The sequence below is a fragment of the Mesoplodon mirus genome (assembly GCF_964341445.2).
Source record: "Mesoplodon mirus genome assembly, chromosome: 9".
NCBI classification, from domain to species: domain Eukaryota; kingdom Metazoa; phylum Chordata; class Mammalia; order Artiodactyla; family Ziphiidae; genus Mesoplodon; species Mesoplodon mirus.
In genome coordinates this window covers 38,957,703-38,974,582 of record NC_138985.1, presented here as the reverse complement: position 1 = coordinate 38,974,582, position 16,880 = coordinate 38,957,703, and the positions used below count along the sequence as shown (strand labels likewise).

General features: G+C 39.5%; 1 protein-coding gene and 1 long non-coding RNA gene across 2 annotated transcripts in view; one reads left to right on the top strand and one right to left on the bottom strand.

Moving 5' to 3' along the window:
- Positions 1-6,209, bottom strand: part of DMTF1 (cyclin D binding myb like transcription factor 1) — a 44,540-nt gene extending 38,331 nt beyond the window's left edge. The window contains exon 1 of the mRNA XM_082632909.1: positions 6,107-6,209. The gene's annotated coding sequence lies outside the window, so the exon portion shown is untranslated. The remainder of the gene's footprint in view (positions 1-6,106) is intronic.
- A 138-nt stretch (positions 6,210-6,347) lies between these two features.
- LOC309810708 overlaps positions 6,348-16,880 on the top strand; it is a 71,515-nt gene continuing 60,982 nt past the window's right edge. The window contains exon 1 of the long non-coding RNA XR_014295047.1: positions 6,348-6,444. This is a non-coding gene — a long non-coding RNA (uncharacterized lncRNA). The remainder of the gene's footprint in view (positions 6,445-16,880) is intronic.

Here is a 16,880-nt window from a genome sequence, read left to right as displayed (position 1 = left end):
AACTAGAAGTGAGAACATGAAAGGAAAAATTTTTAACAGCCATTTTAATTGGTGAAATGGCATTCTGGCACGTTTCCATCATTTGGTGGATATCTTAATAATACCTTAGTAAAATCAAGAAAAGAATACCTGGAATGTGGTACAGAACAGTTATTATACTCACATTTAAATGAGAAACATATTTGTTTACATTTATAGCTCCCAATGAACAAGATGACCCTACTCAATGTAGAACCCAAAAACCTACTACTCTTGGATCTGTTACTTAACATAGACTTTAAAGACAAGAATCCTTTATTCTACTCCATTCCAGTACTGATGTAAAGTTTTTATTCATTAGATTATCTTAAACTGGTATTTCCATCAATTGAGTCTACATAATTGTCCTGGTTTATCAGGCAACCAAGTGTCATAATCTTCTAAAAACTAGATCAAACCAAGAAAAGTGGCATTTCTTCCTGGTTTTGGGACTAGTTTCTGTAGATAAATGTTTACTGGTTCCCAAGCACAGGACTAGTACAAACGGGGAAGGGTAGATTCTATTATTAGAGATCATGAGAAGCTCAGAGCTAACACTTGCTGACCCTTGATGCTTGAAGATGTGATTCTTCATTGCAAGATGGGATGAGACTACATGGTGTGAAAAACATTCAGCATTATAAAATAGTTTTATAAGGGGAAATCAAGCAAGCTACAGAACATAAAGCACCAGAATTTTATTGGATGAGGCAAAGATTGAGAAACACTAGCTGACGCAGTTTTTGGCATAATTCAACTAATAAGGCAGTAAGGACACATTTAGTTTTCAGGTATCTTTTTTCCTGCCCCAATATAACAAGAAAACTACTCATTTTCCTTTTTTTTTGGTGATAATCTTCCAAACCTTTCAGCCATATATCAACATACCTATTTTTGTTTTTATGATACTGCGATCATACTGTCACATCTTTCATAACTTTTTTTTTTGCACTTAACTTTATTGGGAGCATTTTCCGATATTACTAGTTATTCTTCCATAGCACTTTAAATGGGTACATGGTACCTAAACTTATCTAACCATTAGACTATTACTGAACATTTTTGTTTTCAAGGTCTTGCTATTGTAGACTCCATATTGGCCACTATCATACCTTAGGTGGTACGTAACTAACGCCTTAGGAAATGCTTATAAGGGGATTTGCTTAGTAACATACAATAAAAAATCTGAAAGATATGTTTTGAAATATTTTTATTTTGAAAGAATGAAAACTCTGCTAAATAGAAAGTCTTAGTGGAAGAGAATAGGTAACAAATTCCTTGACTTCCCTGGTGGTGCAGTGGTTGAGAATCGCCTGCCAATGTAGGGGACACGGGTTCAATTCCTGGTCTGGGAAGATCCCACATGCCACGGAGCAACTAAGCCCATGTGCTACAACTACTGAAGCCTGCGTGCCTAGAGCCCGTGCTCCTCAACAAGAGAAGCCACCGCAGTGAGAAGCCCGCGCACCGCAAGGAAGAGCAGCCCCCGCTTGCCACAACTAGAGAAAGCCCGTGTGCAGCAACAAAGACCCAATGTAGCCAAAAATAAATATATTTTTTAAAAGTAAAAATAACGAAAGTTAATAAAAAGAAAAAGAAATTCCTATATCCTGAACATGGGGACATAGAGGGATATCAGGAAACAGACAAAGCCACATACATCTTAAATATTGATTTTATTAAATATAGGAATGGGGTCACTTCACAGTTGAGGTTGAATGCTTTGGACTATGGTCCCAGGCCCCTGGGGATTTGTTCTTCTGTATACTTTGTGGAAAAGTTTGAGAAAGAGAACTATAAATGAACATACAAGCATACTGAATTAAGGTACCTAACTATGTTCATTATGACTTGGTTTTAAGATAATATGACTGTATACCATAAAACGTCAATAAGGGGCTTCCCTGGTGGCGCAGTGGTTGAGAGTCCGCCTGCCGATGCAGGGGACACGGGTTCGTGCCCCGGTCCGGGAGGATCCCACATGCCGCGGCGCGGCTGGGCCCGTGAGCCATGGCCGCTGAGCCTGCGCATCTGGAGCCTGTGCTCCGCAACGGGAGAGGCCACAACAGTGAGAGGCCCGCATACCACACACACACACAAAAAGTCAATAAAGATATTAACAGGGTTTATTATAATAGGCTTTAATTGTTTAAGATGTTGATTTCAATTACCAACTACTGAAAACAATGACACTATAATAGTAAAAAAAATTACTTGGTAGTATGATTCATTTCAAGGTACAGCATTTCATACCTGGTTTGGCAATACAACCATATTAAAAAACAAAAATGTTGTCTTTTACCCGGTGCATGATTTAAGAGCTATGCAATGTGTATTTGGCTACATTTTAAGATTTCAGCCATTGAAAACTGAGCCCTTTAAGCAAGGCATCATCAGAAGCTCTTTAAAGGGAATACATTATCACTATAGTTCTCATATACACTGACGCCGATTTTTAAACTGCACTTCTGCAACAGATACTAAAATACACAGACAGTAAATAAAACTAAAGAGCATTTTTTTGCTGCCTAACACCTGATAGTCAAAAAGATTAGTTTTGACAACCGATTACTTGGAAGAAGGGCTTGACAACACAGTGCACACAACTAAAATGACAGCTAAAAAAAATGGCATAAGGTTAACACACACACACACACCCCACCCCACCCCACCCCCCCGCCAAACAAAAAGACAATTAAAGTGTTCATAAAGAGCTCTCCAGTGTGCTTTTTCATGACTACTTCTTTCTGGTATTCATTCGTGGAATGGGATCTTTCTATAAACGTGAAAAAAGAGACATGATAGGTGTCTTCTTTTATTTAAGTTTATCATTTACCTTTACGGAATCAAAACAAAAACAAAGCCTACTTGTGATTTCTATTACAAGCATCCTCTTCACAAAAGGAAAAAAAGTGAAGGGGAGAAATAATATGAAAGAAAATACCACATCTATTTGATAACTCTCTGTATTTTATATTTAATGCCCTTGGCAATAGGTTTATCACTTTCTCAGGTCACTGCGTAGCACTTAAGGACAGAAAAGGCTTTGGAGCTGAATTTGCAAAGCATTTAGAAACATACCAATTCCTAAAGAATCCTTTTATATGAGGGGGAAAAAAAGGTGCTAAAAATGATGGTGGTAAGAGAAAACAATTAAAAAAGAAAACTCCATTTTGACAAGGCAGGTTAACAACTCAGTGTTAAGTAGGCAGCTTCTATATGAGATATTAAAAAACTGGAACTCTTCCTAATCTTTTCAAAGTTTTGATGTCTTTACAACAAAACACAGTCCCCCCCCCCACTCAATATTTTAACATCTATGTGCCAGGCTGTAAATTCCTAGGGACACTTGTTTCACATTATCTTACTCATCCTCACAAGTGTTAACTTAAGTCAATGTTCTTAATGGAGCATGAAAACAACAACTGTTTAAAATAATGAGATGTTATTTTCAGGACATACAAGTTTCTTACAACATTAATAAAAATTAGGGTCTGGGGCTTCCCTGGTGGCGCAGTGGTTGAGAGTCCGCCTGCCGATGCAGGGGACACGGGTTCGTGCCCCGGTCCGGGAAGATCCCACGTGCCGCGGAGCGGCTGGGCCCGTGAGCCATGGCCGCTGAGCCTGCGCGTCCGGAGCCTGTGCTCCGCAATGGGAGAGGCCACAGCAGTGAGGGGCCGACATACCGCAAAACAAAAACAAAAACAATTAGGGTCTGTAGTTGTTGGAGAGATAAATAAGTGAGCAGAAAGATAAATATTATGTGGAAAAGTAAGGACTAGTTTTGTTTTTATTTCAATATTAACTAGTAACATCTAGCTAACCTTACAAATACACTTATCTCTCCCTCTGCCTTGGGGTGAAACGAGGTAACTTTTCTACATCTTAAAAAAAGCCTGTAAAAAGAAGAGAACTTGGGGGAAAAAAAAACAAAACTAAATAAGACAACTACCTTCTTTTGGGGTATAATTCTCTACCAGTAACCATTTCCCGTGACTGCTTCCCCTCAAAATACTTCTAAAACCTGAACACCCAGAGAAAAATGTTTATATAGCATATATTTATTCATGTAACTGCTCAAAGTGTGGACTTAAAGTTCTATATACGTATGCAATGCCCAGTACTTACTGATTAACTGTTGATGAAGACAGGGCAATAGCATTTTGGCTCCACCATCTAGCTCAACTGCAATCAATTAAATAGATTCACGGAGAATATGCAGGTTCTAGATCAGTCCCCAAAAGCATATTTTGGGGTGAGCCTATCAACTAAAATAGTAAAAAAAAAAAAAAAAAAAAATTAGCTTGTTTGGTGGCACATAAAGTACTTACTTAGTATATGGGAGTTAAAATAAGATTATCATAAAACATGAAATATTTTTTCTTCATAACACGTAATTTTCCCCCCAGAAATGATCAGGATAGTTTTTGTCCCTTGTGAATGAAGGGAAAAAAACTTTATTCTCACACCAAATTTTAGTCAAACAGAGTGACAATTTTTGTAACGGTAAGGAACATAAACTTAATTTCTTCCTGAACCTTATCTAAGTCTCTAAATCTTAACCTAATAAATGTATCTTACCAGCACTACAGCATCACAGTAAAAAGGTAAGTTTTTGGTGTATTAACAGCACGGTCTTTAAACGTTTAAATGCTGGTAAATTATTCAAATTACTAAATAAATAAATAGAAAACAATGCAGTGACACTCAAAGTTATTTGAAACACAAGTTTAACAGCAGCTCAAAGAAAAAAAATCTGAAGTAATGGAAAAATATGAAAATCCTTCCCTGAAAAATAGTTTTTCTGCCTGTAAAACTTTCAACACAATGCAAGAATGTCTTACTTGAATTGGAGCTTAAAAGCTATAAATGGTTGTCTTCGGGAAATCAAAATAAAGGTAAAATCCGTAAAAGATAAAATACTTCCAAACGGTATTACTGTAAGTTTAAAATACTGAACATTAGGAAGTAATCCTACAGAATACGCTTTTTGTCAAATGTCCCAACAAGCAGCCTCACCTACGGTCATAAAGAAGGTGCACAACGATGAATCAAGTTACGAGAAAATAACCATTGAATGTGAATTTCCAAATTCAATCAGGGAAAGGGAGCCCTGACTTTTACAGTTCACAGATTTATCACCTCTCCTTATCTACACCGAATTATTTTTATTCTAAAAACACATGCTGTACCATTCAACTGCATAGAATTGGCCACTTCTACCCTCAAACCTATGCCACAGACTCCCTAAAGATTCTCAAAGTCTATTTTAAAGGACGAAGAAAATAAAAAATTTAAAAACTTCCTCGGAACTCGTCAAAATACGACAATCCCTATCTTGCAGGCTCATTTTCCCGTTCTCTGCCGGGTTAGGTCTGTCTCCCCGCACTTCAGCTCCTATCTTTCCCTTTTAAGAGACTCAGGCTGACAGAGATGGTTCGGCCAGCAACCCCGATCCCTTCCGCTTAGGCCATGGACAGCTGAGCGAGAATGAACCCCAAAAGGTGGGAGAAGAGTCGAAGAGGCGAAAAGGTAAGAGGAAAAAATAGGGGGTGCGGTGGGGTGGCGCGAGACAAGCCCCAACTCTCTCGATCCCATCCAAGCTCACCTCTCCTTCACAGTACCAAATAAAACCGAAAAGGTAACAAAAACGTAAAAAAGAAACCCTACGAAAAAGCAAGGAAGGCTTCCTTACTCTCGGGGTTCCCGGGCCCGATTCTCTCGCCAAGCTCCCGGCCCACCCCACCCCACCCCCAGGGGTCCCGGCGCCATTTAGCTCCTCCGAAGCCGCCGCCATTTTCCGCCCCCGCCGGATCGCTAGCTGTGCCTCGGCGGCCGCTCGCTATCCTGCTCTGCTGCCCACGCCACCGCCGCAGGCCCGGCCCCGAGAGGGAGGCCCTGGCGTGAGCGTGCGGGGTCTGCAGCTTCAGCGTCATGAAGGCCCAGCTCCCACCCCGCCCGCGGTGCCCGAGCGCCGGCAGCTGGCGCCGGCCGGCGAGAGCAGGCGGGCAGCAAGGGGGCCGGACAGGCTCCACTGGGCGGAGCGGCCCTAGCGGCGCCTGGGACCTGAAGCTTCCATCGCACTTACTTCCTGTTTTGGGTCCGGGCACTTTGGAAGAACCAGGATGGAGGCTCCAAAAAATACCAGGATGGAGGAAGCAGCCACGGGCAAGAGTGGCTGCAGCTGGAGTGAGCGAGCGCGACAAGCCACCGGAAACGGAGCTACGGCCGCGCCCCGCCCCCAGCCCCCGCGCGCTCCCCCGCCCGGCCTCCTCTCCCTGGGGGCGGCCCTGTGCGCTGGCCGTGGCGTCACTTCCGGCCAAGTCGGAGCGCGAAAAAAGGTCCCTGGTTATTTGAGCTTCGAGCCCCGTCTGAGTGGGAGTTGTTCGTTGTCTGCTCTTTTCTCCTCCTCCTACAAGGAAATAGGTACTGACTGATGCCATGAAGGAGGACCTTCTTTCTTTGGCGCAACTGTGGTTTTCCTGGCTCGGCGACAGTTGGGCCTCGCCAGCCGACTTTCGTAATCTGGGCCTCGGAGCGGAGGGAGCCTCGCGTGTGGAACTGTTAGAAAGCGGGGTCTGGGTGTAGACGATAACCGGGAATTGTATGTCTGGCCCTTCTGACTTGGTCTGCCTTGCCGTAGGCGCGTAGAGGTGTTACCCGTTGGGCGTATGATGCAGTTCTTGGTGAAATGTATCCTGTGTGAATATGCTCTTCTGTCGTGCACGGTACGCCTTATAAAGCACGGCTTTTCTAAAGTGGTTGCTCTTCAGCTAGCCTGGGGAGCTTTCAGGGAAGACCAATACTCGGCCCCGCCCCCAGAGTCTTTAAGCTTCCAGAGACTCCTGCAGAGATTTTTGTTTTGAAAGAGTCCTGAAAATTTTTTTAATTAATTTTTTTTTACTGGAGTATAGTTGATTTACAGTGTTGTGTTAGTTTCTGCTGTACAGCGAGTCAATTATACATGTACATATATCCACTCTTTTTTGGAGTCTGTTCCCATATAGGTCATTACAGAGTCGGGAATAGAGTTCCCTGGGCTATACAGTAGGTTCTTGTTAGGTAGCTCTTTATATAAAGTAGTGTGTATATGTCAATCCCAATCTCCCAAAGAGGTCCGAAGATTTTAGTGGTCGGAACCCTGTTACAACTCTTCTTAGGATTCATTTCACTTGTTTATAAAATTGATTTATTGTACGCTGCTTTTCTTTTGCTAGTGGGATGAGAGGAGTTTAGAAATTAGATTTGACAAATGTACTTGCATCCAGCAGCTATGCGTAGACTTACACTACATTGTCACAATGGGAGTGTAGTGAGCATCGGTTGTAAAGGTCAAATGAAAGCCGTCAAGAGTGTGTATACTACGTTTTGAATTGATCTTAACTAATGAAGTTGATAATGCTTAGTGATTTCTTTTCCTCTCTTTTGGCCTTAAAAAATTTTTTTTTTGCAACTCCGGTTTCTTTTGAATACAAAACGTAGTTGGAAGACTTCGTGGAAGTGACACTAATTCATTGAAGAAAGGGGGAAAAGTACACACTGAAATGGGTTTAGTTAGATACATATTTGTTTCGATTTTAAGTCAAATGTACACAGTTTTCACCAGTAGTCCACATTATCTGTTCTTCGGGGTAACTGTCTCACTCACAAATGTTGCACTTCATAAAAGAGAGTGTAAAACGAAATACCATCACACACCAGTTAGAAGTGCTAAAATCCCAAACGCTGCCAACACCAAGGGCCGATGACGCTTTGGAGCAATAGGAACTCTCACTGATTGATAGAGGGAATGCAGAGTGGTACAACCACTTTGGAAGACAGTTTGGTGGTTTCTTACAGAACTAAGCATATTCTTACCATGTTATCCATTAATTGCTCCTTGATATTTACCCCAAATAGTTGAAACCTTACCTCCACATAAAAAGCTGCACAGAGATATTTATACCAACTTCATTGTAATTGCCAAAACTTAGAAGCAACCAAGATGTGCTTCAATAGGTAAATGGATAAACTGTGGTACATCCATACAATGGAGTATTATTCAGTGCTAAAAAGAATTGAGCTGTCGAGCCATGAAAAGATATGGAGGAATCTTAAATGCATGCCACTAAGTGAAAGAAGTCTATCTGAAAAGGCTACCTACTGAATGATTCCAACTATCTGACTTTCTGGAAAGGGCAAAACTATGGAGATAGTAAAAAGATCAGTAGTTGCCAGGGTTTGAGGCCAGAGGAAGAGAAATAGGTGGAGCACAGAGGATTTTTTAAGGCAGCGAAATGATTTTGTATAATGCTGTAATGGTAGATACATGGCATTATACATTTATCAAAACCCCTACAATGTACAACACAGATAGTGAATCCTAATGTAACCCACGGACTTTGGTTGTTAATGATATGTCAATGTTGGTTCATCATTTGCAAATAAATGTACGACTCTGGTGGGGTATGTTGATAATGTTCATGTTTAGGGCAGGGACAGTGTGGGAAGTCTCTGTATCTTCCCCTCAATTTTGCTGTGAATCTTAAACTGTCCCCCAAAATAAGGTCTATTTAAAAAAAAGAAAATATAAAAGGGCCTGGATTTGGACAAGTTTAGCTAACATTTTTTGAGTGCTTATGTGTCATTTAAATGCTTTACATATATTAAACACATTTAATGTTCACAAGTGCCAAAGCTTCAGTATAGTTATTACAACTGATTCCCATTTTAGACAAGAACCAAAAAAGTGAAGGAATGTGTCCAAGGAAACACAGCAAATAAATGGTAGAGTCAGAATGAAAGCCTCAGCTCCAGAGCCTATGCTCTGAACTACCCTTCTGCAGCTCAAAAAGTACACTTCGGCAACAGTCTTTTTATAATGAAAAATTATTACAACCAGTTTCCAGAGTCTTTACTGAACTGGAAGAAGGATACATTTGACCAATTTTCAAAAATAACTGTCAAGAGCAGCATTTTATTGCATCTAACTTTATTACCAGTTTGTGGTAATCTCTGCATCCCACTGTGGTTATGGCATATATCATTCAATGTTTAAAAGAGTACATAAATAATAGGTAACCAACACCACGAGGCAGGAGAGTGTTGTGGTATAGATGTTGAAGTCAGACCCGAGTGTGAATCTTGACTTTATTGCTTAGCGGTGGGTATGGTACTTCGTATCTCTAAGCTTCGTTTGCTTCTGAAAAGTGGGGATACTAAAATCTATCTCCCAGAATAGTGTAGGCAACATGCTTTGCACAGAGCCTGTCATATGTAGTAAGCACTTAAATATGGACACTAATAAACCCGTGAACCAGAAAAGCAATTAAATTACTCAAAGTAGAGTTCTAATGAGATAATAGTTACATATGTAAAATTATTAACATTACCATTTATGAGGAATTGGTTCTTAATTAGCTACATTTTCCAGAAAGCATTACCGTGTAGGATTCTTTTTCACTGAGGCATAAGAGAGTGTTATCTAAATTATAGTTGCTACCCATCCTCTTCTGAAAAATCTTAGGTTAGTCTGCACTTTGCTGTTAATTCCCTAAAAAAAAGTCAAGTGCATGCTCATAATTAATTCTTCCTTTCTGGGTGAGTTTCTTTCATAATTACCTTTTCCCAAGGTCAATTGGTGTTTACTTGGGGAAAACAAGTGTATTTTAGTATTAGTTTAATACATAATTTAAAAAGTAAACCTATGATAGTAACACCTCTATATCTTTAACATGCATTATCAACGTAAGACTATCCAAAGTTTAAACCTAGAGCAACTTTCTGCAATTATAATTCTCGGTGCTTCCTACCTCACTACTTAGTCAATACGTACCTAGGGAATGCATGAGATTTTTAATATTATCCTAGGATTTACCTAATTAGTAATTAAATATTTTGTAGAAAAAAAGTGAAATATAGTTCTTTCATAAATAGAAGGTATTATAAAAGTATAGCACAGTTATGGTATTTACTGCATTTGCTAGTTATGATTAGCTCTGTTGGACTCCAGATTTTTTATAACACTTTCATGAACCTCATCAGCAATAGAATATTGATGAAATGACCTTCCTTTTTTTTTTTTTTTTTTGCGGTATGCGGGCCTCTCACTGTTGTGGCCTCTCCCGTTGCGGAGCACAGGCTCCGGATGTGCAGGCTCAGCGGCCATGGCTCACGGGCCCAGCCGCGCCGCGGCATGTGGGATCTTCCCGGACCGGGACACGAACCCGTGTCCACTGCATCAGCAGGCGGACTGTCAACCACTGTGCCACCAGGGAAGCCCGACCTTCCTTTTTTGAAAGGTTGATATGTTAATATAAAAGTGTTTCAAATACTGAGAGGCTGGTTTTATTGTTTAATGATTGTCTCATGTCCTGGATGTCATGATTCAGAATAAAGAGATGTTTGCAAGGACTTCTGTTCAAAGTAAATGAAAAATATAATTATTGAGTAGCCCATTTCCTTTCTACACAGTCTCTGAGTCCTATTAATACAACTGATGTGTATACACTGGAAGCCCTGCCAGAATTTCCGGCAAGCTGATGGGGATTCCTGTGCTAATAGAGGAATGAGCAAACTGTCCCTAGTTAGGCCAACACATCAGGCTCTTCCAAGTCCTCTTCTGTCTGAGATTCCTCCCCCAGGCTTTTGTCTGGGACTTATGGCACTCCATCTCATAACCCCTTTCCTGCTCTCCATTTCATGTCAGTGTCTCATCCCTACACCTCTTTTAATCTTTCAGCCTGGTTACCTCTTCACTTCATTTTCTTTTGCAGTAGGTCTTTACTGAGGCCTATTCATGGAACATTAGCAAAAATTGGTTCTTCTTCCAGTTAGGAGAATGGAGAACTAAGACTTCAGATCTTCCCAGCAAGTGAGGATGGAAGTTTTCATTCTGTCCTTGAAAATTTTGTGGGCAAAATGAAACAGAAACAGTTAAGTTACTTTACTAAAATTGGGAGAATGTTTGAACCCAGATTCAAATATCTTTTCCTTTATAGTCTGGCCTAGAAGGGAGAGGGACCATATATTGGTAAATCAACCAGTAATTGCCAATGTGGTAAGCTCTAAACTCTGAAGGTGAACTTTATGTAGGGAGTTCAGAGCTGGGTTTTCTGAGAAGACACTTGAGCAGGGACTGGAAAGGTGACAAATTACCAGAGCAGGGGGCGGGAGGTGGGAAGGCATTTGTTCAGCTAGTGTGGGAAAGAGTGTGTTTGTAGAAAGCATCTGGTCTATAATGTTTATAAAATGGTGAGGGCACAGTGCTGGTAAGTAGTAGGCTCAGTCTCTTGCTGTTGTTAACTGAGTTTAACCCCATTCCCCTAAGGCTGGACCATCTGCTGCCTCTGCCTTGTCTTATAGCTTCAGTATGCCAGCATCTGGTACACTGCCTTAACTTAGCAGACACTTAGATGTTTGTTGAGTTCGAAGATAATTGTGTCTTAAACCAGGAGGAGATCAGGAAACCTAGCCATTTTTATATTTTGGCAGGAGAGCTCAGTCTTTTTCCAGATTGTGTCACTACTCGGGCAACTGTGGAATGAAACAAACAAATGTTACCTTTATTATTACTTTAGTAGAAGGAGGTTATTTTAACAAGATGCCACAAGTTTGGCCTTATTCTAAACTTTATCAACCAAATCTTGTCCATCTAGATGCAGTATTTTAAGGATAGAAGTGTTGCATTTTAACCAGCAGATGTCCTTATTGTTCAGCAAGATTTTTTTTTTTTTTTTTCCAGACCAGTATCTACAACAGTAGATGGGAATTCTATGCCTTTAATTTGTTAGTGATAAGCTGTGGTAGACAAATGACAAGCCTCAACAATCATAAAACCAAAGGAATTATGCTTTGAAATTCAAATGTGAAAGGCCCTCTCACATTTAATGACTTGTCATTGATTAATTCCCTTCTCTTTTATTCGATGTATATCTAATTCCCTTGCCCAGAATATGCAGTGACAGAGAAAGAAACAAGGAACCTGCGTAACCTTTATAGCTTCCAGGAGTTTGCACATTTGTGATACACCCATTCCTTCCTTTCATTCAGCAGACCTTCGTGAGCACATCCTTTGTATTGAGCACTGTCCTAGGCATAAGGAATATGGTAGTGGTCAAGAGAGACAAGGGATGGAGGAGCTTACATTATAGTAGTTTTTTTCCAACGTGTCTTTGTATAAAATTCTTAGTTAACTCTTGTAATTTACTAAATTATTGCAACTGCCCATGAAACTTGCTCATAATTAACAAATTAATGAGGGATTAAGACAAAATATGAATCAAATCACTTAGTATCATCAGTTTGATCTAAACTGCAAATATTAGGAAAGATGGACCAATTTCTTGGTCTTGCTTAGTCAAAGCACTTTGAAACATATCTGGCAAATAGTAGGTGCTCAAAAATGTCAGATATTATTATTTGTCTTTATCCATCATAACAAGAAATAATGAAAAGCAGGAAAAGAGAATTGTTGCCTTATTTGTTGAGTAGGATTTCTTAGGGCAACAATTTTATTTCAGTGAAGAGAATTGGGATATAAAAAATTCTTTAATATATTAAGATTTATATTGAAAGCATAATAGCTAGCAAGTAGTCTTTCTAGATATCTTTTAAACTTATTTTAAACTGCGTTTCATAGTGGTAGTCTATTGGTGAAAGGTATGGAAAGGGATATTATAAGTTCCATTGTTTTACATTTTTTGTTTCTCTGAAACTGTTTCTTGGAAGTTGGCCTGTTTTCATGTTTCTGGGCAAAGTGTTTTAAGCACTAGAGAAAGTGATATGGCCTCTTACTTAAGGATGCATTGCATACCCTTAATATACATGCAACAGATACATACAGACACATGCAAGGTAAAGGTTTTTCTTGACCTGAAATTGTTAGAGGTAAAATCTAAACTCAGTAGGAAACACTGTTTTTCAAGCAAGCTATTCCTCCCCCCAAATTACGTGAAATATCAACCTAGTCTTATGATACCTACCTAGTTTAAGAATATCTACATTATATATATATATATTTAAAAAATTTATTTAATTGAAGTATAGTTGATTTACAATGTTGTGTTAATTTCTGCTGTACAGCAAAGTGATTGTTATATATACATTCTTTTTCATATCCTTTTCCGTTATGGTTTATCACAGGATATTGAATATAGTTCCCTGTGCTATACAGGAGGACGTTGTTGTTTATCCCTCCTATATATAATAGTTTGCATCTGCTAACCCCAAACTCCCAATCCTTCCCTTCCCCACCCTCACCCCCCTTGGCAACCATTAGTCTGTTCTCTTATGTCTGTGAGTCTGTTTCTGTTTCATAAAGAATATCTATCTTACATTAAATATAACCATAGTAAATTAAATTCCAGAGCATAATACCTTTGTTATAACAACTGCACCTTAAGTGGACAGACCTGGTGAAGACATGTAATATATAATTGTTAATTGAATGAAATTGGGAGTAACAGGATTAGGAAAGCAGAGTTTCTATGGGCCATCTTTCAGACTTGTGAATATTATTATTATATATAATCATATAATTGTAGCCACTGCAGCAGTATTATATTTATATTAGCAAACCTAGGGTAAAAAAAGATATGTAACTTCAGCAGTGAGAGTATCACTAATGTTTTCTTCCTGTGTCTTTTATGTTTCTTACCAGGTTACATTTATGCTGAATTTTAGTCTGTGATGGTTCAACCTGGTGTAGCAAGACATAAGGCTATTACAGCCTTTGTTACTCCTTTCTCTATTTCCATTATAATTGGATAAGCTCATTTTTGTTGAACAAGAGCCCATTTTCACATGATACTGCAGTCTTTTCTCTCTTTTCCTTTTCCAAAGAGCCATCTGCTGTGGAATCATTCTCTGTTGAGCACACTCTTGATCTTGAGCCTGTAATAAATTTTCACAAGAGTCTCAAAGGAACCCATGCTGCTTTACCATTGTAGACCAATTGCAGGGAAATATGTGATACAACAGTGCCTCATATATAATGTTATAAATAACTGTGTTATTTGAAAAGGTCGTAGTAGGTATAGTATAAGCAGTCTGTCTCTTGCGATGGGTAAAAATGAAAATAAACCTGAAACCCTCTGCTTTTAGGCCTTTCTGACCTCTCTCGTCATCACAACTACACTTTTATAAAGTAATAAATTGAGTGAAGGATTTAGAAGTTAGATATTCCTAGGATAGGTGGCTTATACCTAATGGTAGGATGCAGTAAGTGACCAGTGTTTTCCTACCGTTTCCATATTCATTTGGTAGGAAAATCTGATATTATCAGATATTTTATTAAATTTAAAATAGGAATCAAAATGGTTGAGTTCACTACTTTTTATTGTTGTTTAAGCAAACAAAAGGTGAAATTCAACCCCAAGTAACTTTTTTTAAAGTCATAGATTATACACTATAGGTTTGCAATGAATCAGTCTGTCATTTCCTCAGCAACAGGCCTTCAGGGACCTCCTCAGACTCTAATAGCTATTCGTTCTACTCTCTCAACAAATGACCTTTACAGAGACTTTTAAGCATTAACTTCCTCAGCAGCCTGCTGCCCCCACCCCTGCCCCTGCTTATGTGCTCATCTGAGCTCATCCTAAACTTTCCTCCAATCCTAGAGATGTTCCTTCTCTTATTCAAAGCTAATCCCTTCTTTTGTGTTTTTTGATCTCATCTCCCTCACAGGACTATGCTCATTCCTTCTTCTGTGTTTTCAACCATTATAGCCTGGTTTCTGCCTCCAACATGCCTCTGAAGATCATTAACGACTTCCACATTGTTAAATCCATGAAAATATTCTATTATCATTTACCTTAATTTTCAGCAGCATTTGCTCCTTAAATGACTATGTCATTCTTCTTGGAATACTCTTTTTTTCTTGGCTTTGAGATAACAATACTCTGGCATTCCTTCTACCTCTCTAAATGCTTCTTAGCTGGCCTGGCGTTTAAATTTCAGAGTTCTTCATGGTGACCTCCTAGGCCTACGTCTCTTCCTCACACTATCCTCTTTCTAAGTGATATCATCCACTCCAGTGGCTACAATTGCTCTCTATACACTGATGACTCCTAAATTTATAACTGTTAATCTGTTATTCACATGCCTTGTTGGATGTGGTACTTGGCTTACATGTGGAAGGCTTACAATGTGGAAAATTGCATTTTCTAAACATGGCTGCACAGTATTTCCCATCCAATGTGCTCTTCATATAATACAATTTGATAGTCCTCCCATCAAGAGGTGGAGGTGTATGACTTCTCCCCTTGAAACTGGACAGGTTTTGTGGCCATTTTTAACCAATAAAGTATGTAGGAAGTGGTGCTATATGACTTCTGAAGATAGGTTATAAAAGACCTGGCAGCCAACAAGTAAGCAGCCATCATATAAGCAGTCCAACTGCCATACTGTGAGGAAGCCCAAACCAGTCCATTCAGAAAAACCACGTGGAGAGGCACTAAAAACATAAAAAAGAAGGATGATTGGAGATCCCCTAGCTGCTCCAGCCTCCCCTCCCAAATTAGTTATCTATTGCTGCCTAACAAATTACCCCAAAATGTAGTGGCTTAAAACAGCAAGCATTTAGTATCTCACAGTTTATATGGGTCAGGAATTCAAGAGGGCTTAGCCAGGTGATTTTCTTAGGGACTCTCATGAACTTGCTATCAAGATGTCAGCTGGGGCTTCGGTCATCTGAAGGCTTGACTGAGACTAGAAGATCTAGTTCCCAGATGGCTTACTCATATGGCTGTTGGCAAGAGGCTTCATCCTTGGCTGTTGGCTGGGGGCTTCAGTTCCCACTATGTGGGCCTTTCCATAGAGCTGCTTGAGTGTCCTCAAGCAAAGGGCAACTGGCTTCCCCAAGAGCAAGTGATCCAAGAGTAAGGATGCTGCAGTGCCTTTAATGGCCTAGTTTCAGAGGTCACACATTGTCACTTATATTTTAATCCATTTATTAGAAGTGAGTCATGGTAAACCCACACTCAAGGGGATAGGAATTGGGGTCCACCTTTTGAAGGAATTTGTGGGCACCCTCTATCCATTGTTACAGTGCCCACCATTATCTGACTGCAAAGGCATGAGACACCTGCAAGGTGGAACTGCCTATCCCAGCCTTTCCTAAAATTCTGATCCATAGAAACTATGAGTAATAATAAAATGATTATTGTTGTTTGAAGCCACTATGTTTTAGAGTAATTTTTTTTCAGCATTAGCTAACCAGAACATGGAGTCTTTTGGATGAAACCTTGAAAAGCCAGAAAGTATTCCCTTCTTCTTTGGCATCCCCGCAGACTTAGCTGGGGTTTCTATTTCTTTTTCTTCCTCTAACCTAGTATTTTGACTCCAAGAAGGAAGTAGGGGGGGTCCTTCTCAGGTACCTATTAACACTTAAATTAAATTTCCTTTTGGTTGGAAAAACTGCTCTTATATCATTAACATTTTCCCCATGCTCTGGTTTATGATATAAACTCTGATCTAGGTGGTCTAGACCCTTCTCTTACTTTTTAAATGAAAGGTTTTAGAATCCTCAAAAATCCTTGTTTTTTCCTTTATAGTTCCTGGCTCTTAAAGATGAAAAGTTCTGGATTTCAATATGGTCTCACATAAATTTATAAAAATCCATTCAGAAATTTAATTGACTTCTTGGTTCTAGCCTGTATATATGTTCTTCCTCTGAATCAGAGCATGGAAAACTATCAAAGCTGCGTTTATGGTGGGGGAAGGATAACAGGTATAAGAAAGTGCAGGAAGGAACAGCAACTCCTTCCTTTGAGGAATAGCTCAAAGATATGATTATACTAAAGGAATAATTAATATATAGCATTTATATTAAGTGGTGTTTGATTTTACATAATAAAAGTTTGCACAAGTATGTGTACATGTCA